A 27,418-nucleotide genomic window follows, 5' to 3' on the forward strand; every position below is an offset into this window, starting at 1 on the left:
TCGACTCTTGAATCTCTTCAAGTTCGATTTGCCTCCCACTGTCTCCTTGGCTCATGAGTTCTCGCTCTCGGAAAACTCCTCTCCTCGCAACGAAGACAACATTGTCCTTCGGACTATAGAAGAGATATCCAAAGGATGTCTGCGGGTAGCCGATGAAAATACATCGCTCACTTCGAGGTTCAAGCTTGTCGTGAGTATCTCGTCTTACGAAAGCCTCGCAACCCCAAACCTTGATATGTGCCAACGGGGGAGCTTTCCCTGTCCACATCTCGTGAGGTGTTTTGGCAACCTTCTTAGTAGGGACTCGGTTAAGGATATGGGCGGCAGTCTCTAAGGCATACCCCCAAAAAGAGATAGGTAGTGAAGCACGACTCATCATAGAGCGAACCATATCCAATAAGGTTCGATTACGCCTTTCTGCCACACCATTCAACTGCGGTGTCCTAGGAGGCGTCAATTGTGAAACTATTCCACACTCCTTGAGATAATCATGGAATTCAAGACTTAGGTACTCTCCTCCTCGATCGGATCAAAGCATCTTGATTTTCCTGCCCAATTGATTCTCCACTTCATTCTTGAACTCTTTGAACTTTTCAAAGGTTTCTGACTTTTGCTTGATTAAGTAGATATACCCATATCTACTATAGTCATCGGTAAAAGTCACATAGAAGCGGTTCCCATCCTTCGTGGTTGATCTAAACAGTCCACATACATCGGTATGCATTAGGTCCAATAAACCCTCGCCCCTTTCACATGTACTCGTGAAGGGTGACTTAGTCATCTTTCCAAGTAAACAAGACTCGCATGTGTCATCTTCCCTAAGGTCGAATGACTCCAACACTCCATCCTTTTGGAGTTAGGCTATGCGTTTCTTGTTGACATGTCCAAGACGACAATGCCACAAGGATGCTTTATCCGTACTGGAAGAATCAATGTTCAAAACATCATTTCCTAAGTTATCAACAATCATAACGGTTTCATATATTCCATTACATGGTATAGCTTCAAAGTAAAAGACACCATTTAGATAAGCTAAAATAGAACCATTCTCATTATTAAAAGAAAATCTAAATCCTTGTCTATATAAACCATGAAATGAAATGATGTTTCTAGCCATTTCTGGCGAATAGCAACAATTGTTCAAATCTAAAACCAAACTATTCCTAAGCACTAAAGAATACACTCCAATCTTGGTCACAGGCGACGATCTTCTGTTCCCTATGATTAGATTGATCCTTCCTTGCTCCACATCCCTACTTCTTCTTAGTCCCTGCACATTAGAACAAATGTGATAACCACAACCGGTATCAAGAACCCAAGAAATAGCATGATTAGAATCGTTAGATTTGATTGTGTATATACCTGCGAAAGATGGCTTGATCTTTCCTTCTTTGATTGCTTGCAGGTAATCTGGGCAGCTTCTCTTCCAATGTCCTATCTTGTGGCAGTGGTGGCACTCCGCCTCCTTTGGGTTAGGGCAGGGCTTAGCGGGATCAACTTTGGTCCCACTAGAAGAGGCACCATCTCGGGCTTTCACCTTGCGATAGTTCTTCGATGAAGCTTTCCTCTTCTTTCCCTTTCCTTGACCAATAGCCAAGACAGGAGCAGCGGGCGGATTGGGAGTAGGTGCAACAGACTTGTCCTTGAAGTTGCTCTCAGTGACCCTCAAGAGACCTTGGAGTTTGCTTAGGGTGACCTCTTCTTTGTTCATGTGGTAGGTCATCCTAAATTGGTTGTACATCGGAGGCAAAGAGTGAAGCACCATATCGATCGCCAAGTCTTCACCGAAGTCAACATTTAACTTGCGAAGGCGGTCGACATACCTTTGCATCTTTTGCAGGTGCATGGTAAGAGATTCTCCATGACCCATCTTAGCGGAAATCATGTTGGTGAAAATCTCATAACGCTCTTGTCTCGCGTTTTGGTGGTATCTCTCCAATAAGTCTTGATGCATCTCGTACGGGTACATGTCCTCGTAGGACTTTTGGAATTCGGAGTTCATGGTAGCGATCATGATGCAATGTACCTTCGTTGCATCTCGCTCATGAGTCTCAAAGGGGGTGATTTCGGCCGGAGTAGCGATTTCGGGGTTGATTTTCTCGAGCTTCTCATCGAGGACATACTCCTTATCCTCATAGCGAGCAATGGTGCGAATGTATCTTATCCATTCGCTAAAGTTTGTTCCATCGAAGGTGACCTTTTGGCAAAGGCTCATCAACGTGAAAGAACTAGCAGCAGCGTTGTTTGCCTTCAACATCTACAATTAGAAAGGACAAAGATAGATTAGAATAAGAATCCCTAATTATCACCCAATAAGAAAAATTAGGGCTAGGATCCAACAATAACATTTACATACTAGAAAAGGGATGCCGTAATCTAACATGCAAATAAATTGAAGGTAAATGAATGACGATTCACTAATTCTCCATCACAAAACTTAAACTATTAGTCCTAAGTGTTTTTGAGAATTCCTAGGTTCGGATGAGATTCATTGAAACTATTCAACGGCATGTTTAAATCTCGATATGCCCCTCTTGTTTGTGACTGGGATACCGAGGATCACAAAGCGGGTGTGAATTACCATGCAAATTCACATGGTGCCTTCATTGTAACGATCACCTATTTGATGTGCCGGAAACCACACACGCTCCATCGAACTATGATAAACAATGAATCACCCTTTGCCACCTTCGCTTAGAACCAATTAGTGTGCCGGTAAACCACACACGCTCCACTAACTTCTTAGCAAGGTGCAAAGTGTAATTTCATGGGATTGCATTAATTCACTTTTCCTAAAGTAACTAAGATTGGGAAATTTTTTTTTTTAAAATATGTGTAGTTACTTTATATTTCTTATTATACTTTTAATGAGAGGATGAGGTTGCCCTATCCTACCCGTTCGGCTAACGACCCTCCACCAATCAAGCAAGCGGTGGGTGTGAGTGTACACCCATTAAGCGCCATTTTATAGGCCGCAACCTTATACCCACCTTATAGATCGGCTTCGTGAATGAGGCCTACTAACGGTAAGACTAGCATTTAGTTATACATATATATATTATTCTAGTAATATCATATTAGTATAGGGCTATATTTTAAAACTTTTAAAATCTAGGGTTTGAAATTTAAGTTGTCTAAATTAAAACTTTTAATCACAAATATAAATTTCAAAACTTGTGGGTAAGTTTTAAACATTTAAAACATGGAGGATCAAATAACAAATAATTCCAATTAACAATTAATATCCTAATTATCTATATTTGATTTTATTCAAGATTCCTTTGAAAGATAATTACCAAAATAATTAAAATAATTAATTAATTATCATATAAGGAAATTAAATATTTTATTAGTTGATAAATACCTTTAACTAGATCAAGATAATAGTCATATATATCAAAAAATCGGATTTAGATTGATCTATTATGATTAAGGTAAGTTTCCATAAGATAATTATGAAAAAATCCTGAATCTGGCCATTCCTGATGCCTGGACTCGCCGAGTGCACAAGGGGACTCGCCGAGTCAGGCCTACTCGCCGAGTCCACCTTGGAACTTGCCGAGTCCATGACTCAGAAACCTAAAATCGAATTTTGCAGGTTTGTTTCAGTTAATCAAGCAACAATTTAAAGAAAACCAAGCTAGGCTTTGATACCACTGACGGGTTTTAGCCATAAGAACTTTCCTATGTGCGCATGCAAAACCCTAATGCTTGGATCTAGGCTTTCTAATAAACATGCTTCCAATCCAAGACTTCTAATGACTAATTAGGTTAAATAACAACATTGAAACAGATCTAGAATCATACCTTTGAGTTCCTTGTTGATCTTGAGGTCTTGGAGCTTCTAGAGTCACAAATGTCACTCCTCTAATGGCTTACAAACACCAATAGCAAGGAAGATGATTTAGGAGAGAGGAGAGGGGAGGAAATCGGCCAGGGTTCTCTTGATTTAGGAGAGGTGCCGATTTCCTTATGCCATGGGGTCTATTTATACTTGTATACTCCTTAAGGGTTACAACCTAAACCCTAATTGGATAATCTTCTCTTAAGGCTATCCAAATCCTTTCCATAGATAAGCCTTGGACGATTTTGAAGCTATCCTAGCTTCTAGAATCCGTCCCTAGCATATCCATAAGGATTTACAGTCTAAAGCTTAACTATCAAACAATTGACAGTTTATACCCCTTTATTTAATTAATCTCTTTAAGTCACCAAATTAATTCTAATTAATTCTATGACTTATATTAATCAAATAACAATATATTATTCATTATATTATTCTCATAATATATTAATAATATTTACTCTCTCGTAATAAATCATCCTATTAAGTTGCTATGGTGAAGGCAACCCAAAAGGACTATGCACAACCGGGTCAAATACTTGCCTAATATAGTTGCAGCCTTAGACACTATTCCAACAAAAACATGGAAATGTTTCCATATTGGGAGTTGGATATTGAAAGTTTGTGTCTAGATTAGAAATTTTATGCAAAAGGATGTTCAAGGGAATGTACCTTGAGTGAGAGACATCACATCTAAGGAATTGTATTGTAACAATCTCCGATAGAGGACTTTGTAATTTCATTGGCAATGGTCATTGTGACTTTTGTGCTATGACAATACGAAAGGATCATTGCATAAAATGTTAGAATATAGCATATTCTACAAGTGGTAAGAATTTGATATTCTTTCACTTATGAAAAAAGGATTAGGAGTTGTGAAATGAGTATGATTGGAAATGTGTTCATTTGATCTATTTCACAAAGTAAGAACCATAAGTAAACATTGTGTGCATGCTAAGAGCATGGGGCAAGTGTTGTAATTCAAGTAAGAAGTTGATTACCCGAAACAACAAATAATGAGTAATCGATATGGTGATAAATAAAAGGTGTTTTATTTATACTCAAAGGTTTGAGGCCATAGGGGATTAGTATTATTCTTGTGTTTCACTTTGCATGTTTTGACTTCCTGGATAATTTAATTGGTTCAGAACAGTCAAATTATTCAAACAGGCCACAGTCGTCCATATGTTGGAAGTAGATATGAATGAAGACTGTCGTGAATTGGTGTGTGGATTGTCTAAATAGCAATAGACATATGCACATGTTTGCTGCAACGTTCATGAGTGCTTATGAATATTATTTGAGCATTGGATTAAACCCACGCTCACTTCGATCACTTCATGGATTTTATCACGAGTGATTGGTGAGATGATAACATCTTATATTCTTGAAAACGAGATGTGTGAGTTGTATCTTGCGAGTCGGTTGCACATTGATATTATGTAAACGCACCAGTAACTTGGTGTTATAAAACATATTGTTGTGTGTGATTTGGTGAGTGAGTGCAAGCGAGCTTTGAGTCAAAGTATATTCGTTCCTTTTATCCAAAGTAGCATAAAAGCGATATCTTTGGGCCCCTCGATGATTTAGTGTTGTCAGTCGTCATAAATCTGAATTCACGAAACAGCACATAGACAGAGAGAATGATTTAGATCCATGTCTCAGTCTATACGATATCAAGAATGGAGGAATATATGATCCCTTATCTTAAGGACACGCGTATCTGATAAGATCATAGTTGACAACGGCTTTGGAAAGCTATGATTGCAGATCAGGATCTGAAGTCATATGCAGAATAGTTATTAGACTTATCCAAGTGGGAGACTGTTGTATTAGTGTCTAAGTCCATAACTATTTTGGTATGTACTTGACCCGATGGTGCATGGTCCTTTTGGGTTGCCTTCACCAAAGCAACTTGATAGGATGAATAATGGAGAGAAAGGATTAAATATGATTTATTAATATATTATGAGAATAATATATTACAGGAGAAATCATATTGTTTAATTAATATTAGTCAAGAATTAATAAGAATTAAGTTTGTGGCTAAAAGAGATTAATTAAACTTAAGGGACTAGAACTGTCAATTGTGTGATAGTTGAATATTGAGCTAATGGACTCCATATTAAAAGAGTGGACGAATTATATGGGGAAACCCATTAGAAATCGTCCAAGGCCTTTAAGGAAGGAGCCCATGGGTTGCTTAGGGCTTACGCATCCAAATTAGGGTTTTCTTTGTTAGTAAACCCTAATAGCCTCACTGTTTAAAGGACCCTATAGCCCCAAAAACGTGGTGAACTAATTGGTTAGGGTTTCCACACGTTTTGGGCAGCCTCCTTCTCTTATCTTCATCATCCTCTTGCTCTTGGTGTTTGTGAACCATTAGAGGAGTGACATTTGTGACTCTAAGCTTTCTAAAGTCAATACAATCAAGGTAATAACTTAAACCCATTCTTATGTTAATATGATTACTTGTATGCTAGTACTAGGGTTTATGATGAGTTTTGTAATCGAGTTTAAAGATCAATTTATCTAAGAATTAAGAAAGAGGAATCACGATGAACAAGAGAGTAAATATAATCTTTGATCAGCTCATATTATGCTTTCTGATTTACAGAGTATAACAAAATTCTCTGTAAAGTGTGTGAAAAAGTTCCATTCTCACATTGTACAGACTCCTATTTATAGGCGTACAAAAGCATAATAAAATACTAAGGACTAGACATTAAAGCTTCGATAAAATGCCTTAGTAATTATAACGTTACATTCGAAGACACAACTTACGAAGACTAACAACCCTTCGTAACAAAAACAATACTTCGACATATTACAATACAAACCCTAACAATCTCCCCCTTTGGAATAAAGGTCGAAGTCTTCATGAAGTAAGTAGTTGTACAGCATACATCAGTACTCTTCGAATTTCCATGTACCAAGAGATAACTTTCTTTATCTCCTTCTTGTCTCCTTCTGAATTCTTCTTGCAATGATTCATACGAACAATTAAGTTTGTATATTGCGAGTTTGTATATCTTTCCACTTCAGAGGTTTGAAACAAGAATCTCTTGGCCCTTCCAGCTTTGTCTTTACTAGCGAAGACTATCCCCAAAGGCTTTAAACAAATTTCTCCGTCTTCGTATTTCTTCAATTCAACCTGCTTCTTCGTAGGAGCCATTGAGCTGTAATGTCGATGCCTTTGACAGTAGCAAGCTCAATATCAGTTTGAGCTAGGCATTCGAAATAATTTTCCAAGAAAACTTTTATATGCCTACACCCAAGACTGAAAACATCGGGTTCTGTTTCTTGGAGATAAGAAAAGGACTTGTCTTTGAGAATCAATGCAGTATTGATGATATCGTAAGTGTTCATCAATGGAAAGTCAGCTATGGTGAACTCTTGTATCTTCCCACTTGCCCTTGACACAACATACTTCAAGTTCTGAAACTTTCCTTCGAAAATGACATCCCTTTTTATGGATATCACCTTCTTAATCTTCTCTGAATACCAGACTTCTTCTTGATCTTTAGCTAACACAGCCTGAAATCAAATTTTCATCTTCTTTCCATCTTCGACATCCATATTCTTCGACTCTACTTTAAACTGAGGCATGACAAACATCATTTCATTGACTGGAAAGTCGAGTTGCCCATAATCAGTGTTTGTCACCACATAACTCTTCTTAGGTATCTTCCCAAAAGAGTACATATGATCAAACATAACCCTTGATTCGATAGTTTCATAGTTGAAAACTTTCGAAGGATCTCCCTTATCGACATTCGAACCTTCAAGAGCTCTTTGTTGCATAATGCTCTCCACATGCCTCATACGTTCCACTTCAGCTGCCACCTCAGCTTTCTTTTCTTTGTTTGTCTTCTCAATCAAGACTCCTTTTCCTTTGTCTTTCACATTCGAAGGAGCTGCACTTTTTGATGAAGAAACATTCGAAGAGACAACATTCCCAATTACAATACCTTTTGTACTAGGTCTTGGAATCGGAACCGTTGTAGTCACAATCGACATGACTGGGGCAGCTGACACAATTGTTGGTTTGACCATAGTTTTCGAAGGGTTAACAACTGTTGGTTTGACTGGAGCCTTCGAATCTTTTGGTTTCATCTCATGTTCCCCAGCCTTTGCTTAAACACTCTTTTCTCCCCCTTGCACCCCTGTGACAGCAGGTGGGGCATCTGATACATTTGGCAATAGGCTTGAGATTCGAAGTAGCGGAGTAAGATGCTTTTGAAGAATGGCTTCGAAATAAAGAAATTTCTGAGATAGAAATTCTTGAGAGATAATCGGAGAAGAGGATTTCGAAGAGATTTCTTTTATTTCCTTCAGCAGATTCACCAATTCTCCAAAATGTTGAACTTCAGTTGCTGAAAGAGAAATCATCTGTGGGTTGAGCTGTTCAAACATCTTGACACACTGAACAACTGCATCACAAATGATGTCAATCTTCTGATGTGCAGAATCATACCCCTGTTGAATAGTTTGAACTTCCTTCGTCATTTCTTCTTGAAATTCTCTAATCTGCATATTCACATCCTCTCTAACCTTCTTCACCTCCTGTACGAAGAGCACATGTCGCTCTTTCGTAACCATCTTCAAGTCTTTAACCTCTTTCAGAAAATCAGTTCTAAGAGAATTAATTCTATTCTCAGTAGAACTATCAGACTGATCAGTCTTCTCTAAAATCCGGCTTTCTGAATCACGAATGAGCCCTGAAGTCTTCGATAGCAGCCTGTTTTCCATCTCTTTCATCAATGAATCAACTTCCAAAAGATTGATTCCAGCACTTCCGACATCCGCTTGAGATTGCAAGATTGAATTCAATTTTGAATTCAAAATCTTGAAAATCCTCATTAGCATATGATCCGAAAAATCCTCTTCTGTTTTATCAAAAGAAAGGTCTTCGAAAGTTCCTCCAAACCCTTCGTTGTCGGTTTCTTCATCAATTGCCATTGTTTCAGCAATAGGTGATGAAGGATGTGGTGGTTCAGTGGATTGTGTTGAGAAAATGGTGGTGAAGGGTTGATCCATTATGGATTGAAATGTAGGAGAATCGGTGGTAGAAGTAACCTGTGGTAGAGTCGTTGATTCAAGAATCTTGACGTCAGCAGGTTTCGAAATCTCAGCAGAGTGAAAGATATCGACTTCTTTTGGAATATCATCTTCTGGGGTCTCAGGCACACGTTCTTCATCTTCAACACGTTTGGCTTTCTTCAAGAACTTAGCCATTTCTTCAGCCCTTCTCTTTTTCGAATATGGAGACACAGGAGCTGGAACTTCACGAACTGTAACCACTTGGTGAGTGACCTGCGTTTTCTTCACCAATTGAGACTTTCGCTTTATCTTGATTCTTCGAAAAACCCTCGTCATCGAAGGAATCGTTTCCTTTGATGGAGAGGCTTCAATCACCGGTGTATCTGCAACTGAGGTTAAGACCGGAGACACCTCTTCGACAGTTGTAGAAGGAACAATGAGTGCCTGATTCTGTTCGTCTTTCACCCCTTTTTCCGAAGAGTCCCCTTCCGTCTTCTTGGACTTCTTGGACTTTTTCTTGACTTCGTTTTGTAACATCCCAGTCACAACTGTTGTGTCAATTGATTGTAAGTATGACACCAACACGTTGTTCGTAGGATCCACCTTCTTTAACATAGCATCCGGAATCCGAGCGACTGAGGTAAAAATTGTCGGATCGTCATGTACCTCCTTCGGACTCATGCACATGTGGAATACAGCTTTCTCTTCGTAATTCGGTACCTCAATCTTTTCCTTCTGATATACATATTGGACAATTAAACTCCAATATCTGGCACAAGAAATTCCTTGCTTGGCACTCATCTTCGAAATACTAGTAATAAACTCTGTCCACAACTGCTCAGAGTAATCCACCTGTAAGTCATAGTAAAGCCCTGCAACCATTGCGTATACCTCCATTCTTCCTTTGTCTAATCCCACCGTTCTTCCAGTAAGACATCTAAAGAAGATGCCAAATAAAAAGTTCCAGATAGTTGGTAGCCCCGACTTCTTGAAATCACTTATACGTGTCAATGGAGGTTGGTGACCCATCTTATTGAACATGTATACCACTTGCGAAGATGTGAGTTCGTCGTATGGACCTGAATTTGGAGTTCCCAAAATCTTGCAAAACAATCTTTTGGAAACCCTCATTCTCGTGTCGGTAACCATGGTGAATTCCACGCACCCGGTTTCTTTGTTGTAAGAAGCTGTAGAACCGGCCTTCGATAACCATGACATTGGTGCAGCAAATGATTCAAACATGGCTTTAGACAGAACAGAGTTCTGTAAAGCAACCACCAGCATCTGTAGTTCTTCCGGATATTTCGACAAATCCGATTCTACTTGATAGTTGGAACCCTGGATCTTCAAGATTGGAACACTGATAACCTCATCGGTTGTTGGTGATGAAGTAGCTGCCATTGTAGATGAGTTGAAGAAATGAACTTTGTGAAGAAGATGATTTTGCAGAGAGAGTTTTTGTTTTTCTGAAAGTTTGATCGCGTAAAGGGTTATGAAGTTGTAATTTGCCCTTTTATATGTAACCCTAGAATTTTTGAATTTGAAGCGGGATGCATTAAATGCTTGCTGACATGGCACCTTGAAACCCGGAATGCACTCATCAAAAAGTAACAATCGTAACTGTCAACACACCTTAGACGCTTATCCTACACCATGCGTCATCAAGAGATAGGACTGTTTGGTGTTCCCTAAAAGAATTCTAACCGTCGGATACCTTCGGAATTGAGGTCAGGCTCTTTCACTTTGGGGTTTAAAAAGTGAAGTCATTTGCCAGATCTTCGAAATCGTCAGTTTAAGTTGGTGTTACTCAAACCTCAAGGATTTCGTGTGTGATGTGTTTCAATAGAAATTAGATGAGAAGCAAGAAAAAAACTTTCTGAAAACTCGTGATGTAAACAATTTCTTTGTGACATAAAAACAGTTTTATCCCAGGCAAAGATATCTTCGAAAATTATCAAGAGAGATAATTTTCAGCTTGTGTGGTTTCTCGTGAAATACAATCGATAACTTGTAAAGAAGTTTCGAAGGGTTTCTTTTATTGGACACAAGGGTGGCTTCGAAAATTTTGTTATATATCAACCTTAAAATAAGGTGAGTAATTGTAAACAAAATTAGTTGTATGACCAGTGTAGTCAGTGACAACTTGGTTGCGAATGATATTCAAATTAACAAAGATTTTGAAAATATACTCACACGGAAATCATATTCATAAAAAAAATTATGCTGGATCTATTTGGGAACAAACATCGTAGTTTTCGAATGTTTGATTAAGATCACTCAAAAGAAATGAATATGATTTGGAGTATAAAAGGTACTGAAGCAAAAGCTTCGTAAGATCTAGAACATAGTTCCCCGTCAATTCCTTAAAGGTATATGAATTTTGGGTTTCACTTTCATCACGGACTCATGATGTTAGATCTTAAACACAGAGTTGCGATTTGTCTAGGTTTTGATTGGTTTGACCAAAGACCTCAAGGACAAATCTTTTTCAAAAAAAAAAATTTGGATTTTAAGAACTATTTGGTTTAAAAAGATGGGATAAGAAACGAAGTGTACCTCTGTTATATTTGGACAAAACAGAAAACTCTTAACTCATTTAAGAAGAGTAAGGTAGCTCTTGTTGATTTATGTGAATACAAGCCTGGTTAGGTACAAATGTTCATGAGATAATTTCATCAAGGCTTTCATTTCTCACACATAGAATCATTCGAGGCTTGAGGTCTACATACAGCAGCATGCTTCTAGGGACATCCTAACTAGTTTGTAAAAGAAATTTAATACCTTCCCACAGAAACACAAATGTATGACCTCTTCGCATTGTTGCCCTGTATGAAATTCTCAACACACACAGTTTGAAGAACAAAGAAAACAAAAATATTTTTGTGATTTTTGAATTTTTTTTCAAAATGAAAGAACAAAACGAAATAAAATCTTTTTGTAGTTTTGATTTTTCAAAAGTAAAGAACAAAAATAAAATCTTTTTGGATTTTTGATTTTTCAATTAAAAGAAAATATTTTTGATTTTTCAGGTTTGTCAAAAAATTAAAAAAATCTAACCTTAGTTGGAGTGTGTTGAAAATGTCCCGAATACGAAGCATTCGAAGCGTTGGCCTGAACAATAACCTCTGATGATTTGTTAAAAACTTCCGAATGCGAAGCGTTCGAAGCGTTGACCATGAACAGTAACCTCTGAACACTTAATCATGCTTTCCACCCATTCACCAAATGATTCAGACTATCACTCTTCGTTTTTAGTAGTCTGAAGAGAATTTCCATCAGTCATTCCCAATCCATCTAATATCCGAAGAAACGCTTTTTCATCCAAAGCCTTTGTAAAAATATCTGCTAATTGATCCGTTGTTTTCACAAAATGAACTTCAATATTGCCTTCTTCAACATGATCTTTGATGAAATGATATCGAAGAGCAATGTGCTTTGTCTTTGAATGCTGCACAGGATTATGACAAATTCTTATTGCACTTTGTGAATCACAATATAAAGGAATATTTTTCATATTAATTGCATAATCTCTTAATCGACTTTGAATCCAGATTATTTGTGATGTACACGCAACTGCAGCAACATATTCAGCTTCAGCGGCTGATATTGACACACATGTTTGCTTCTTCGATTGCCAGCTGACTAGCTTTCCATCTAGCAATTGACACCCACCAGTTGTGCTTTTACGATCAAGACTACATCCTCCAAGATCCGCATCTGAATAAGCTTGTACAAAGAACCCTGTTTTCGAAGGATACCACAATCCTATCGAGGTAGTGCATTTCAAATATCTGAAAATATTCTTTACTGCTGTGAGATGTGGTTCTCGTGGATTGGATTGATACCTAGCACAATTACAAACAGAATACATAATATCAGGTCTACTTGCAGTTAAATACAATAAAGACCCAATCATGCTTCGATATAAAGTAATATCAACAGCAGATTTATCTAACGAAGGAGTTAGCTTTATGCCCGTTGCCATTGGTATTCGTAACCTTGTGCTATTCGTCATTCCAAACTTTTCCAACAGATTCTTCGTATATTTCTCTTGATTGATGAATATGCCTTCCCTATTTTGTCTAATATTTAAACCCAAAAAGTTATTAATTTTGCCCATCATACTCATTTCAAATTTGCTTTTCATCAAATCTTCGAATTCTTTAGATAAAGCAGGGTCAGTTGAGCCAAAAATTATATCATGAACATAAATTTGAACAAGCATCAAATGATTCCCAATTTTCTTTCGAAATAAAGTGGGATCAACTGAACCTTGTTTAAATTTAGATTGTTTCAAAAATGATGTAAGAGTTGCATACCATGCTCTTGGTGCTTGTTTTAACCCATATACAGCTTTATCTAAAATATAAACATGATCAGGATGCTCAGAGTTTATAAAACCTGGAGGTTGTTCAACATAGACCGTTTCTTCGAGTTCTCCATTTAAGAATGCACATTTGACATCCATTTGATAGACATCAAAATCTTTATGAGCTGCAAAAGCCAGAAAAATACGAACAACCTCGAGTCTTGCGACAGGGGCAAATGTTTCTTCATAATCAATTCCTTCTTGTTGAGAATATCCTTTTACAACAAGTCTGGCCTTATTTCGAATAATATTTCCATCTTTGTCAGTTTTATTTTTATAAATCCATTTAAGTCCAACCACTGACACATCATCAGGTTTTGGAATTAATCTCCAAACCTTGTTTCTTTCGAACTCATACAATTCAACTTGCATTGCAACAACCCAATCAGAGTGTTCCATTGCATTCTTAACTATCTTTGGTTCAATTTTAGAGATAAAAACATTAAACATGCAAAACTCTTGATGATTGTTTAGTACCTCATTTCGTGCATGAAGTTGTGCTCTCGTCATGATTCCTGCTTGTGGATCACCAAGAATTTGATCCTTTGGATGATTTCTTGTCCATTTATCTAATGGTGGATAATTAGGATCAAAATCCAAAAGTGCATCTTCGAACATTACATCTGTTTCTGATCCATTTATAGAAATAGAATCATCAGCATCATCAAAATGTTCTTCTTCAAGAATTGAATCATTCTCTAGTATGTGCTCCCGCTCGATGATTGACTCCGTTTCGATATTTTTCTCTGGTTCATTGATCGGTTCTTCTTCATTAATTTGCTCCTCTTCAACACTTACATTTGTTGACATTTTATCTCTTTCACTATAACGCTCCCCCTCAACAAAAGTATTTGAATCCAAGTGCTCCCCCTCCACTAGATCATCAGTTTGTTCATTTGGATTTTGATTCAAATTCGAAGTTAAATCATTGCTGTACTTCGAATTTTCTGATGTTTGATTATCAGTAGCCTTTCTTTCTGCATCAATTGCTTGATCTGAAATACCAAAAATCGAATCATAATCAACATCATTCATTTCAATTGAATCATTTATATTTGTAGAATTTTGTAAAATAGGATAATTCACAAATTTATGATTTGACTTTTTAATGTAATGATCATCAAATGTCAAATTAAAAGTTTCTTCCACTTTGCGAGTTCACTTATTTAATACTCTATAAGCAACTGAATTGTGTGAATATCCCAAGAAAATTCCTTCATCCGCTTTTGTTTGAAACTTCGAAAGATTATCCTTGAGATTCATTATGAAACACCTGCATTCAAAAACATGGAAAAATTTGACATTAGGTTTTCGATAATTGATAATTTCATAAGGAGTAACATTAAACCGTTGATGAATGAATGATCGATTTTTAGTAAAACATGCAGTTGAAACTGCTTCAGCCCAAAGATATTGAGGTAGATTCGAAAAAGCCAACATTGTTCTTGCTGCTTCACATAATGATCGATTTCTTCTCTCAACAACATCATTTTGTTGTGGTGTGTAAGGAGATGAAAAATTATGCGAAATTCCTTTTTCCACCAGAAATGTATCGAAGACATGATTTTTAAATTCAGTTCCATGATCACTTTTAATTTTTCGAACTGTCTTCCTCAATGAAACTTCCATCTTTTTGATAAAATCAATCATCACTTGTGGAACTTCGGATTTTAACCTGAGAAAATAAACCCACGTGAATCTTGAAAAATCATCTACTATTACCAAAATGTACCTTTTCTTGTTAAGAGTAGCAACTGTTGAAGGACCACATAAATCTATATGTAGAAGTTCAAGAGGTTCAACAATCTTCGAATCTATTGTGATTGGATGACCTTGTTTATGTTGTTTTCCTACTTCGCAAGCTGCACACAAACTGTCATTATCATATTTAAGAATGGGTAAACCTCTTACCAGATCTTGTATGAAAAGTTTGTTGATTTTTCGAAAATTGAGATGTGATAATCTCCTGTGCCATAACCAGCTAACATCAGCAGCAGCCTTCGAAAGTAGACACACAGCAGGTTTGCCTACAATAGGAACAATATCCAATGTAAACATGTCACCTCTTCTTTTTGACTTCAATAACACTTCCTTAGTCTTGATATTCGAAATAACACTTCCTTCTTCATTAAAAAGAACTTGATTGCCAGTACCCACAACAAGTTGTGATACACTTATCAAGTTGTGTTGCAAACCTTCAACAAATGCAACTCTGTTGATAGTAAAATTTCCATTCGTTATTTTCCCATACCCCTTGACTTTACATTTGTGATTATTACCAAACTTAACTACTCCCCCATTTTCTAGGCTTCGAAAATTACGCAAGTTTTCCTTCTTCCCAGTCATGTGACGTGAGGAACCGCTATCAATGTACCATTTGTTATCATATTGCTCGTCACAAAGTACCTGCAATCATTGGAAAAATTTAGGTACCCAATCTTTGTTGGGTCCATTCATATTAGGTTTATGATTCAGTTGTAAGTTACAACCATTAACCCAATCATATACTTTGTTTTTGAAACTGTCAATAAATCTAACATTTTCATTCGAAGGGTCAGATATATGAGTTTTTATTATTTTCAAATTGTGACTAACTTCACCCTTCTCATCTTGAGTTTGTGAGTCTTCTCTTTTTGCTTTTGAGACCGGTTGCCAAACTTTAATTGATATATTTGACTCTTTGGATGATGAACTTCCATTTGTTGAAGGATTGGCATATTTGTCATATGTGTCTTGTATCTGTTCTTTCGAATACTAGCTTGACTGATACATTTTTCCTTTTCCTTCCAACCAATGATCAATATTTCTTTTTGTTGTTATACCCTTCTCATATGAGACTTTGTCAGCTTGTTTCTTCAAAGGATTATAACATTTTGCTGAATTTGGAACATAATCAACTTTTGGTTTTGAAAGATATGATTCATGATAAGATGTCTTACTTTGAACTTTTGAAGTTTGATTTCCAACCTTTTTCTGAAAAATATTTCTTGGTATTGTAGATTTTATTTCTTTGGAAACTTTTGAATTTTTATTTAAAAACGAAGCACTTTTCTCTTCAAAAATTTGAGATTTTTCTTTAAAAACTTTTCTTCTTTTTGAAAAATTTGTTGATCTCATTTTTGATGGTTAAACTGTTTGCCAAAAAATTGTTTTTCTCGCTTGACGTTTCGAAATATTATTCTCTTTTGAAAAAATTTCAACTTGATCTTTAAATTCTTTTGAATTTAGTTTTATTGCTTTGTTAATTGTTTTAACATCATTTTTAACACCTTGTTTTGAAAACATATTTGCATTTGGAACAACTTCTTTCTTTTCAACTTTTGACTTTTCAATCCAAACTCTTTTTGGTTTATGATGTTGAAATTTATACGAATTCTTTGTAAGATTATTCTCAACTGTACTTTGATTTGAAAAGAATCCTTCATTTGAAGTTTTCTTATTGTCTTCTTCCACCATCTTTTTGAATTCGGGTTTTACATTTTCAACATTCCCTGTCGTTATGAAGACTTGATTTGGAAACACAACATCATCAGTGCATTTGAAGATTGGATAAACAACAGTGTTCGATTCAAGAAAAGGAGCACCTTTTTCACTAAGAATTTTCTCAAATTCTTGTGTATCCAAATAAACTTGATCAATTACCACATGAGGAATATCAATTTCTTTCGACTTTTGAATCGGCTTCGCTTTTGAATTTTCCTCCTCAATGTCACTATCATTCGTTTGACTCTCATGTATTTCCACAAAGTCCATATCACAAACTTTCGAAGTTGAGGGTTTATCAGTTTCAATTTTCATTAATAAATCTTCACATTTTTCTTTCCCTTTAAATGAATTTGCAACATTTATGACAGACAACTCTGAACAATCTACATCTTCTAAATCACTAATTTCACTAATATTATCAGAATTATCTTCAATATCAGCAATATTAGTTTCACTATTGGATGTAGAATTCTCAGTCTTTTTCAAAATTCGAAGTTGTTCTGATTTAGTTAAGGTTTCATTTACAATTTTTACTAAATCAGCAGCATCAAGATAATCTTCGACTTTTGCAATTCCATATCTAAACCTATCATCTGGGATTTTGTTAAAATCAGAAATTTCTTTTTCACAATCATATGAAATACTATCAACCTTAGCTCTATCATAAGCTAAAAAAGGTAGTAATTTTCTATGTTGTTCCTTACTAATTTCACATGAATGATGTAACTCAGTTAATTTTCCATATAATCTTTTTGCTGAATTACAAAAGATATTTCTCTGGGCTAACAACAAATTTATTTCTTTTCCTAACTTTTCTCTATCTTCCATGATATTTGAAACTTGCAATTCTAAGTAATCAATTCTAGTGACTTTTGAATCCAGCATTTTTCTTGTCTCTAGTAATTGATCACTTAACTTTTTGGCTTCATTGCTAGCAGACACAACGATTGAATCAAAGTAAATAACAGTTTCATCAAAAGATACTAACTTAGAATTATATGTAGAAACTGGAATGTTAAAAGATTCAAGAATGTTACGTACCTTCGTAGTCATAGGCGACTTATCAGTAGACTTCGAAACGAAGCATCGCCCACACACTTCTTCAGTCTGTTCATCATCTGAATCTTCTTCCATTTTTGCATACATGGCTCTATGAGTTGGATTTTTCATCTCTTCATCATCTGAACCAGAAGACCATATTTGATATGTGCCATCTGATTCAGTTTCTCCATGAGCCACCAATGACAAATTCTTTGCTTTCTTCTTGACTTCCTCCAGTTTCTCTGTGTAGTAAGCTTCATCTTTTGTTTTAGTCTTCTTTTCTTCCTTCTTTCTCAACAGACAATCCACGGCCAAATGATTTGCTCCATAGCAATAATGACAATTGATCCCTGTGTCACCTTTCAATAGCATCTTCATTTTCTCCATCTCATTCTTCGAATCTGTCTTCATTTCTATTTTCTTCTCATCCATTTTGTTTTTGTTCTCAAAGCTACCCTTCGAATCTGATGACTTCTTTGGATTAAAAGGTTTCTTAAAAAATTTCTTTACTCTATTGTTTGAGTAAAAAGCAACGGCCTCATCATCAGAATTCATCAAAAAACCTTCTTCTTCATCAGACTTCGATTTTTCATTCTCTCTTTCTGAGATCTTTGAAACTAGAGCCAAAGGACCACCAAGACTTGCTATAGCTTCTTCAGCTATTTCATTAACTTCATTTTCATGAGATTTCAATTGATTGTACAAGTCATTCAATGTCGAATTATCAAAACTCTGTTGATTTTTTACCATCATACTTACACTCCTCCACTCCTTTCGAAGTCCCATCACAAATATCAAATTGTACTCCATTGATGACCTGATTATACTATAACGATTACAAAGATAGATTAACTCGTTGAACCTATCATAGTATGCTTCAATTGACTCATTTTCTTTTTGTTTAAAGTCGTTGAGTTCCACCAGGCATTGTTTTACAGATGTGATTTTCGTCTTTTCACTTCCTTGAAATTTATCTTTGAGATTGTTCCAGATTTCTTTAGTTGTTTTGCAAGTTCTGATGTAATTATACACAACAGGAGGTAATGCACCTCTTAATTCCCTCATGCACTTCTTCTCCAGACGTTTTAAACGATCGGTTTGATTATCAACTTCAGAACTGCTTGAAGACATGCCTATAGGTTGTACTTGTGCAGGTTGATTGACTTCTCCTGTGATACACTTCCATAATTCTTCATCCAATCCATTCAAGTAATCTTCCATACGATCTGCCCATTGATCATAATATTCTGGAATAAGCATTGGAATTTTTGTGGATGATCCAAGCAAATAAGAAAATGAAGTCATCGAATTAAGATTGAATGACACCATTGTTGTACGGACAAAAACTTCAAGATGAAACTTGACTTTTGAGAATTTTGAAAATCAAATTGTATAATTCAATTCAGAATTACACAAAGAACACTCGATTAACAAAAATTTTTGCAGAATCAAATCCTAGATTGAGATCTAGATGAAATTTCAAATTCAAAAAGGACGAAAACTTTTTGAATCAAACAGTGGATTCAAAAACCTTTTTGATCGAATGAAAATCAGATCACAGAAAGGATTCCTGCTCTGATACCAATTGATGAGCTTTGTAATCGAGTTTAAAGATCAATTTATCTAAGAATTAAGAAAGAGGAATCACGATGAACAAGAGAGTAAATATAATCTTTGATCAGCTCATATTATGCTTTCTGATTTACAGAGTATAACGAAATTCTCTGTAAAGTGTGTGAAAAAGTTCCATTCTCACATTGTACAGACTCCTATTTATAGGCGTACAAAAGCATAACAAGATAAAATACTAAGGACTAGAAATTAAAGCTTCGATAAAATGCCTTAGTAATTATACCGTTACATTCGAAGACACAACTTACGAAGACTAACAACCCTTCGTAACAAAAACAATACTTCGACATATTACAATACAAACCCTAACAGTTTATAATCTTGGATGAATTGCATGTACAATAGAGAAACCTAGATCCAAGCATTAGGGTTTGTATGAGCACATAGGATGTTCTTATGGCTAAAACCCATCATTAAGTCGATCCTAAACTCCACCTGCCTCTCCGGAGGTATCCCAGGCAACTCCTGGGGAATACATCCATAAAATCCCGTACCACGGGTACATCACCCACCGTCGCCTTACCCGTTTCCCGGGTGTCCATAACATACGCGACATACCTTGCGCCACCCTGCTAAAGGTAGCGCCTAGCTCTCGCTGCTGAACATACAGCTGGTCCTCGCTGGGGCCTCTCGCCCTAAACTACCAACTTTCCCCCACTTGGGGTCTTGATCCGTACCAGCTGATGTGCACAATCTATCACTGCTTCATTGGAGCTCAACCAATCCATGCCTATAATAACCTTGTTCCCCCGCAACGGTATGGGAACCAAAACACAATCTCGGTAGACCTCCGATGCTCGCACTGATCGGTCATCTGTAATATCGACCTCTAAAGGGCAGTCCAACATGCCCGAAGACTCAGGAAAGTTCTTGCTAAGCGCAAGAGAGACAAATGATTGGGTAGCACCCGAATCAAACAACACCTTAACTGGGATACCGTTCACATGGAGCGATCCTAAACGCATATACACAGAGCACATATCAATATCATAACATCATATAATAAATCAGAGGAAAAGAGTCATACCCGCCACCACGTTAGGTGCAGCGCGTGCTTCCTTGGCTGTCAGCTAAAATGCTCGGCTCCGAAACACTGGAGCCTCCGACTTGACCTTCCGGCCATCCACAACCCGTGTTGTCGCTGACGTCGGCGCCACAGCCGGCGATGCTACTGCTGCTGCTGTCAACCTGGGACAATTGGCCTTTTTATGGCCCCTTTGATTGCAATGGAAGCAAATCAGGTTTGATGTATGAATCGCAGAAGCAGGGGCAGTACAATCTCTTCTAAAAATGCCCCACCTTGTCGCACTTGTAGCAGCCTGAACCCGGGCCAGTGTGATAAACTCCCGCATGTGACTGACCGCATTTCCCACAGCGGTCCCGCCCTGACTGGCCTTTCGGCCTACCATCGGATCCCTTGGGCTTCTTCCCCGAAGCCCCTATCGCCTGCCTCTCCGCGGCCTCCCTCTTCCATATGTGCTCCAAATCAATCTCTCTCTCCCTAGCCCTGGAAATCATGTACTCCAGGGAAGGGAAAGCAGAGAAACTAACATGCTCTCGAATATCAGCCCGTAGCATGTCATGGTATCGGGTCCTCCTCATATCCTCATCCCCCGCATACTGGGGTACCACCAAGGCCCTCTCCTGGAACTTGGCGGTGATCTCTGCCATAGTCTCCGTAGTCTGTCTCATATCCAAGAACTCTCTGGCCAGCTGCTGAAGCTCCATAACTGGTGCAAACTCAGCCCTGAATCGGGTCACAAAATCTAACAATGACATAGCCTCAATGGCTGGGGCTCCCAACGTATCGCCAATCAACTCCTACCAATCTCGGGCTCTATCCCTCAGACAATCTGCAGCGAAACGGACCTTCGACCCTTCCGGGTAGAAGCTCGTCAGCTGAGCAGACTCGATGTCTATGATCCACCACGTAGCAGCAATGGGGTCCTTCACCCCATGAAAATCTGGCGCACCACTCCTACGGAAGTCCTTAAAGAACAGTGTGCGTGTACCCACCTGGCTAGACCCCAGATCACTCCTGAAATGCCCAGAGGCGATCCTCCATCAGCTCGATAATCCCTTCCTTGATCGACCCGAAAATGACCGGGGTCGCCTCAAGGATACCTCTCGTAATCTCAGACGCGATAAACTCACGTAACCCATCGTCAAGATGCTTGAATCCCGCTCATGAACCCGATCCTGAACCAGATCCTGATCCCCCTGCTCCATGACGTGTGACCACCATTCTGAAAATAATAACACAATTTTCAGGATCACATATACCCCCGAAAGGTCTCACCACTCTCCAAGTTTCCAGGTTCCATCTCGGCCCTCCTTGAATCGAGTACGGATCCTCTGCTTTCAGTAGTACGGGACAATACTACCTTCCACATCTATCCGTACTTTCCTCAAGGATTGCCTTCACTTCACCAAGTCCCTTTTCACCGATGCTCTTCCCACTGATCATATCCTAGGTCTCCCTAGGGCACTCTTCGACATACTCCTCGCCATCAGCTGCATTAGGAGTCCTTAACGCGTCCCCCTAACTAATGTGCGGATACTGTTACATATCCATTCACTAGTTAGTCGAAGTTGGCCAGAACCCCCATAGCACAAGCAAGCAGCATTCATGTGTTCAGTAACCAAACCAGGCGTAACCTACACAGGCCATCCTACAGCTGACTAAACAGTCCTAGTATACAGCTGATACAACAAGCATATAAGGCGTCCTTCCTAGATCCTTAGCCCTAACTAGCATGCAATTCTCAAAATCATATATCAGGCACACAAGGCATCCTCCTAGACCCTTAGTCCTATGCTAGCATGCAGTTCCCTGAATCAAAACCTTACAACATAACATAACAAGTATGGGTACCTTGGTGAAAACTTACTTGAGCCCGACCGGTCGCACGCATCACACACTTCATCCTTCTTAAAACTTCCCATTTTAGATTTTAGAAAACCATTTTCCTTGTAAAAATCTTTTAGTCCCTCGGTTTGAGTCTAGACACCCCCGAGGGTGTGTCCGAATCCCTCAAACCAGGGCTCTGATACCAACTTGTAACAACCCAAAATTCAAGCCCAAAAATTTCTTTTTAATTATTTATTTCATAAAAACATTCTTTAGAAAATACTGTCCCAACACGACATTTCATAAAACAATTTATCATGTTTGAAACCCATGTCATAAAAAAATATCATATCAGAGTACAATCCCAGAAAACTTCGTGCGGAAAATCAGATGTGTGTGTGATGTCATGCTATGTCGTCGGCTTCTTCCTCTTAGACGAAGAGGTACCTAAAACCAAAAACTGAAACCGTAAGCACAAAGCTTAATGACTTCCCCCATCATACCACATACCATACAATACCATCGATATCTTTCAACCGGTGATCATCAACGGCATCTTTCAACTGGTAGTCCTCATCAGTATCTTACAACCGGTAATCATCATTTGTATCGTTCAAACGGTAGTCATCATCGTTATCTTTCAACTGGTAACTGGGGTCTATTCCACCCCCTTACTACTAGCATACAACAACAAGGTATAAGCATACAATCAGGCATATCCGAGTACTGACCTACCCTTCGTTCCTAAGGACCACTGTCAGGGAAAACTATCCCTATCATGCACGTAACATATCGTACATATATATCTCATAACCAAACACGTATCCATACCAAGATAATTATCACAAAGACAATCATCTTCTAAAACACTCCTACTTGGTGGGCCGGTATTGTGGCCTTAGACCCACCCCTATTGGAAGGTAACTCACCTCAAAAGGCTGGCTGCTAAAAAGCTGATCTGCAAATGTCTGACAGCTGCTCCGGTGATCCCCCAGCCATATTCCCATAAAACACTTAATCAGACATTGATACTATTCCCAGGGTAAATTGACTATTTTACCCCTGACCGATTACAAACCAAAGTCAAGTCAAAGTCAACTTCCAGTTGAACCGACTCGCCGAGTTTGCTTGCCAACTCATCGAGTCCATATCCAGTCGATTGTCCTTACTCCCGTCTCTACTCATCGACTTAGGCATTGACTCGACGAGTTCACTTCCTAAATGAATACTCAATGGTCCTTCATCCAACTCGCCAAGTTGTATAAACAACTCGTCGAGTTAATCTTCATCCGATGAACACGTTCTATCCTCGACTCGCCAAGTTGATGAACAACTCGCCGAGTTCTATGAAGATTTCCTTGGACTCTGTAGTGGTGTTGATTATGATGGCATGTGCGGAATAGAAAAGATCTAGTGAATCTTCATGTAAAATCAAGAACACAAGGAGTAAATAAATCTTTGTAATCTCTTATTAGATCTAGAAAGATTATACAAATGGGTTTGTATACAAATTCTCTCTCTAGTCTAACACTCCAAATGATTCCTCTCATAATGGGAGTCACTCACTTCCTATTTATAGGAAAGACTAAACCCATTTACACATACAAAGAGGAAAGCCTAAAACACTACATCCAAGAGTAACTTTGCGCCCTAACATTCTCCCCCTCAAAGTTAGGATTGGATGTCCGACTTTAATCTCCAATGAGCTAGCGCGATCAAGACCAAACTCCCCCTCGAAGTAACACCGGTCTTCAAATCCACAAATGAATATTCGACAAACCCGAGAAGCTTCGAATACTCATCATTCTCCCCCTTTTTATAATCAAAAATTGATTATAAAACCCACTAAGGATGAGAAGCGCCCAAGGAATAATCTTCACAATACTCCCCCTTGATGTGTACCAAAAATGAATCACCAAAAATCTTGCATGGAAAAACAATCACGAAAAAGCCATAAAAATTTTCAATTTATGAAAAATTTTGACTTTTTGGGTGAAAGTTGCAAGATTTTTCAAAATCCGGGTAGAAATTGTCACTTTCTGAAACTTGCAGGGACCCGTTGCGTCCAAAACAGCCAAATATGCAAAACTCTCCCCCTTTTTCAAAGCTGGGTAGAAAGCGTCAATTTGCACAAACTGCAGGGACCAGAAATGAACATTCTTCAATTTCTCAGAAAATTTGCCCAATTTCGAAGTTGGGTATTTTCTGCCAATATTTCGAAACTGCAGAGGCTAATAGAGAAATTCTGTCATTCTTCACAACTTTTGTCACCATTTCGAAATTGGACCATTTGTGCCATGTCTTCAAAACTTCAGGGGTGATATTCGAAACTTTTGATTTTTCATGCCATACATACGAAGGCGGCAAAACATACGAAGAGTTATAAAAGGTGTTAAGCTGTCAAAAGTTTAGGGGCTAATTTCGAAACTTTGTGCTATTTGATCAATTCATTCGAAGACCCCAATTCACGAAGTACGAAGCATACGAAGACTCATTAATGAACAGTAATGAACAGTAAAAGTCTTCGTAAATTTTCAAAATACCCCCTTCGAATATTCAGTCATTTTCTTTCAATTCACAAACATACGAACTTACTTTCTCTCTCCTCTTCGCAAATTCACACCCTTCGAAAATACAAACCCAAAACTAACCCTTCGAATCTGGAACCCAAACTCTTCATTAATTTCAAAAACTTCGACTGTTTCACATCAAATCCATTTGTTCATCAATTCTTCTCAAAACAAAATTATCATTCATCACAGCAAAAGCTTCGATCATTAATCCTTCACATATGAGACCAAGATTAAGTATCCAGGTTGCCAACTTTGCTTTTCATTCAAGATCCCAAAACCAACAATTAACTATTCGAAATCAAAACAATATAAGGAACTGATTCTCAAAAACACCACTCGTAATCAAGAATTTGACCAGTTCGATTCATCCCAAACCACCGATCAACCATTCTAAATCAAATAAAAAACAATCATCGATAACAACATTTCAACGATTCGTAAACAAATCGTTCACCGATCAAACTCCCAAATCAATTTCCAAACCGATTAACTTCTCTAATTCGATCCTTGACACCGATAGCTTCGAAATCTTCATCCCCATATCATGACGTTCCCAATATCAACAAAACAAAAAATCGATTTCGTTCCAAGCATACCCTTCGAACATCGACTGTCAATACCAAATCAACTCCCATTCGATTCCAAAATCAAAAATCTTCGCTTTTCTTCAACAACCGATTTTAACCTTAAACAGTCGACTATTGATAACCCAAACTTCGAACATCGACTCCAAAATCAAATATTGATAATGATCAAAACCAGTCTAAAAATCGTTTCACTCTAAGGAACATCGTTCGATCCTTTCAATTCGATTCTGATCAACTATCATCGAAGTCGATTTTGATTCCAAAGCGATCGACTCCAAATCGTTCTATCCCATCTGATTTCGATTTACAGAAATCATTTCTATATGTCGATAATGACAACATCTCTTCGAAATTACATCTTGTCAGTCTTCGCTATCAGTTTGCAATACTTCGTTCTTTGATCAATCCTCATCGACATCAAGTTATTGAAGTCGACCTTTCCCAAATCAACCATCAAAGTCAGATTTTGACTTTTATTCTTTCTCATGTCTCTGAATTCGAACAGTAACCGATAATTTGGGCTAAAAAAATTCGATTATAGGCTCAAACAACCATGGATCAAACGAATAGAGAAAGATTGAGTTATATGGGCTTAATATGAATTGATGAACAACATAGTTCAATATTTTGGTTTGGGCTCAATGTTTGTGTAAATGAAACTAACAAAACAAAAATAATTTTGATTTTGATCTAAACAAAAAAATTGGATCAACAATGAGGTTGAAACGGATTAGATCCAAGAGGCAAATCGATCAAAAATGAAAAACGCAAAGTACGAATCGAAATCATGGATGTTTTGGAATCCATTTGAGAATTTGAGATACCTTTTTGACGAATCGGGTTCCGTTTTCAACAAACGAATCAAATTTGGAAGATCTTGGTTCTTTTGTCGGAATGAGAAAATCTCCAAATTGAACATTGTACCACCCTCCATGCGAGATGTACAACTCGTTCTTCGTGTTCTTCGTGTTCTTCATCAAACCAAGAACATCTTCAAAAGAACCACCAACACATTTGGGTTTTGACTTCTAATTCAATTCAACACTTGCACTCGCTGAGTCCCATGAACTTCCAGATCAATGGCTTAGTCCAGAACGTTGGGTCACTCCCCGGAGACCCCTTAAAACTTTCCACACGCAACTGGGTCCTTTCGACCCTCAATAAAATGGGACAGAACCTCTTAGACTCGTCGAGTCCAAGAATGGACTCGCCGAGTTGGTCATGTCCATTCCCTAAATCTTTGCTTTCTGAAGATCATCCTTTGATCAAAAGATAGATCCAAGCTTCTATAATTGATCTAGCACGTAAAGTTACAAACTTTACATGCTTGCATGGGACTTTGAGCTCAAAATGACATAAAAACAAGCTCATATGGCACATGGGACCTTTCATGGGTGCAAAAGCAACCCGAATCTGCCTAGTGACTCCTTTCATGATGTGATTCAGAAGCTTAAACCCCCAACCATGTTTGCAAACATGGTTGGCCACCAAAAATGGCTCATAAAAGCCCTAAGCCTCCCCAAAGAGGGATCTAACAAATGAATGAGCAAGATCATAGCTTTTTACGTTCAATGAGCTGAAGAAGGTGCACAAACTCAGGTCCCCTTGCTCTCTACTTGCTTCCTCAAGCTTCTCTCCTTCCTTCCTTAAGATCACAATCCCAATATCCACCAACAAGGCTTAGATTGCTTCAAAAACGGCTAGGGTTTCAGTGATGGGTGTTTGGGAGCATAAAGGAGTGATGGAGGCTACATAAGGTCGTTTAAATAGGGTGCAAACCCCTAGATTAGGGTTTTTGTCCAGACAGCGGCTACTCGCCGAGTCCGCAACTTAAACTCCGCGTCTCATCCCGCTTCTACTCGGCGAGTCAGTCCTTCAACTCGCCGAGTCCAAGGCCAAAATTGTAAATCATTAACAGAATTAAATACAAGAATACGTACCAAGAACCAGGTGCTACAATATTGCTCCTTTTTGGTTTCAAGAATGGATTTT

This window comes from Lactuca sativa, chromosome 6 (assembly GCF_002870075.4).
Source record: "Lactuca sativa cultivar Salinas chromosome 6, Lsat_Salinas_v11, whole genome shotgun sequence".
Lineage (NCBI taxonomy): Eukaryota > Viridiplantae > Streptophyta > Magnoliopsida > Asterales > Asteraceae > Lactuca > Lactuca sativa.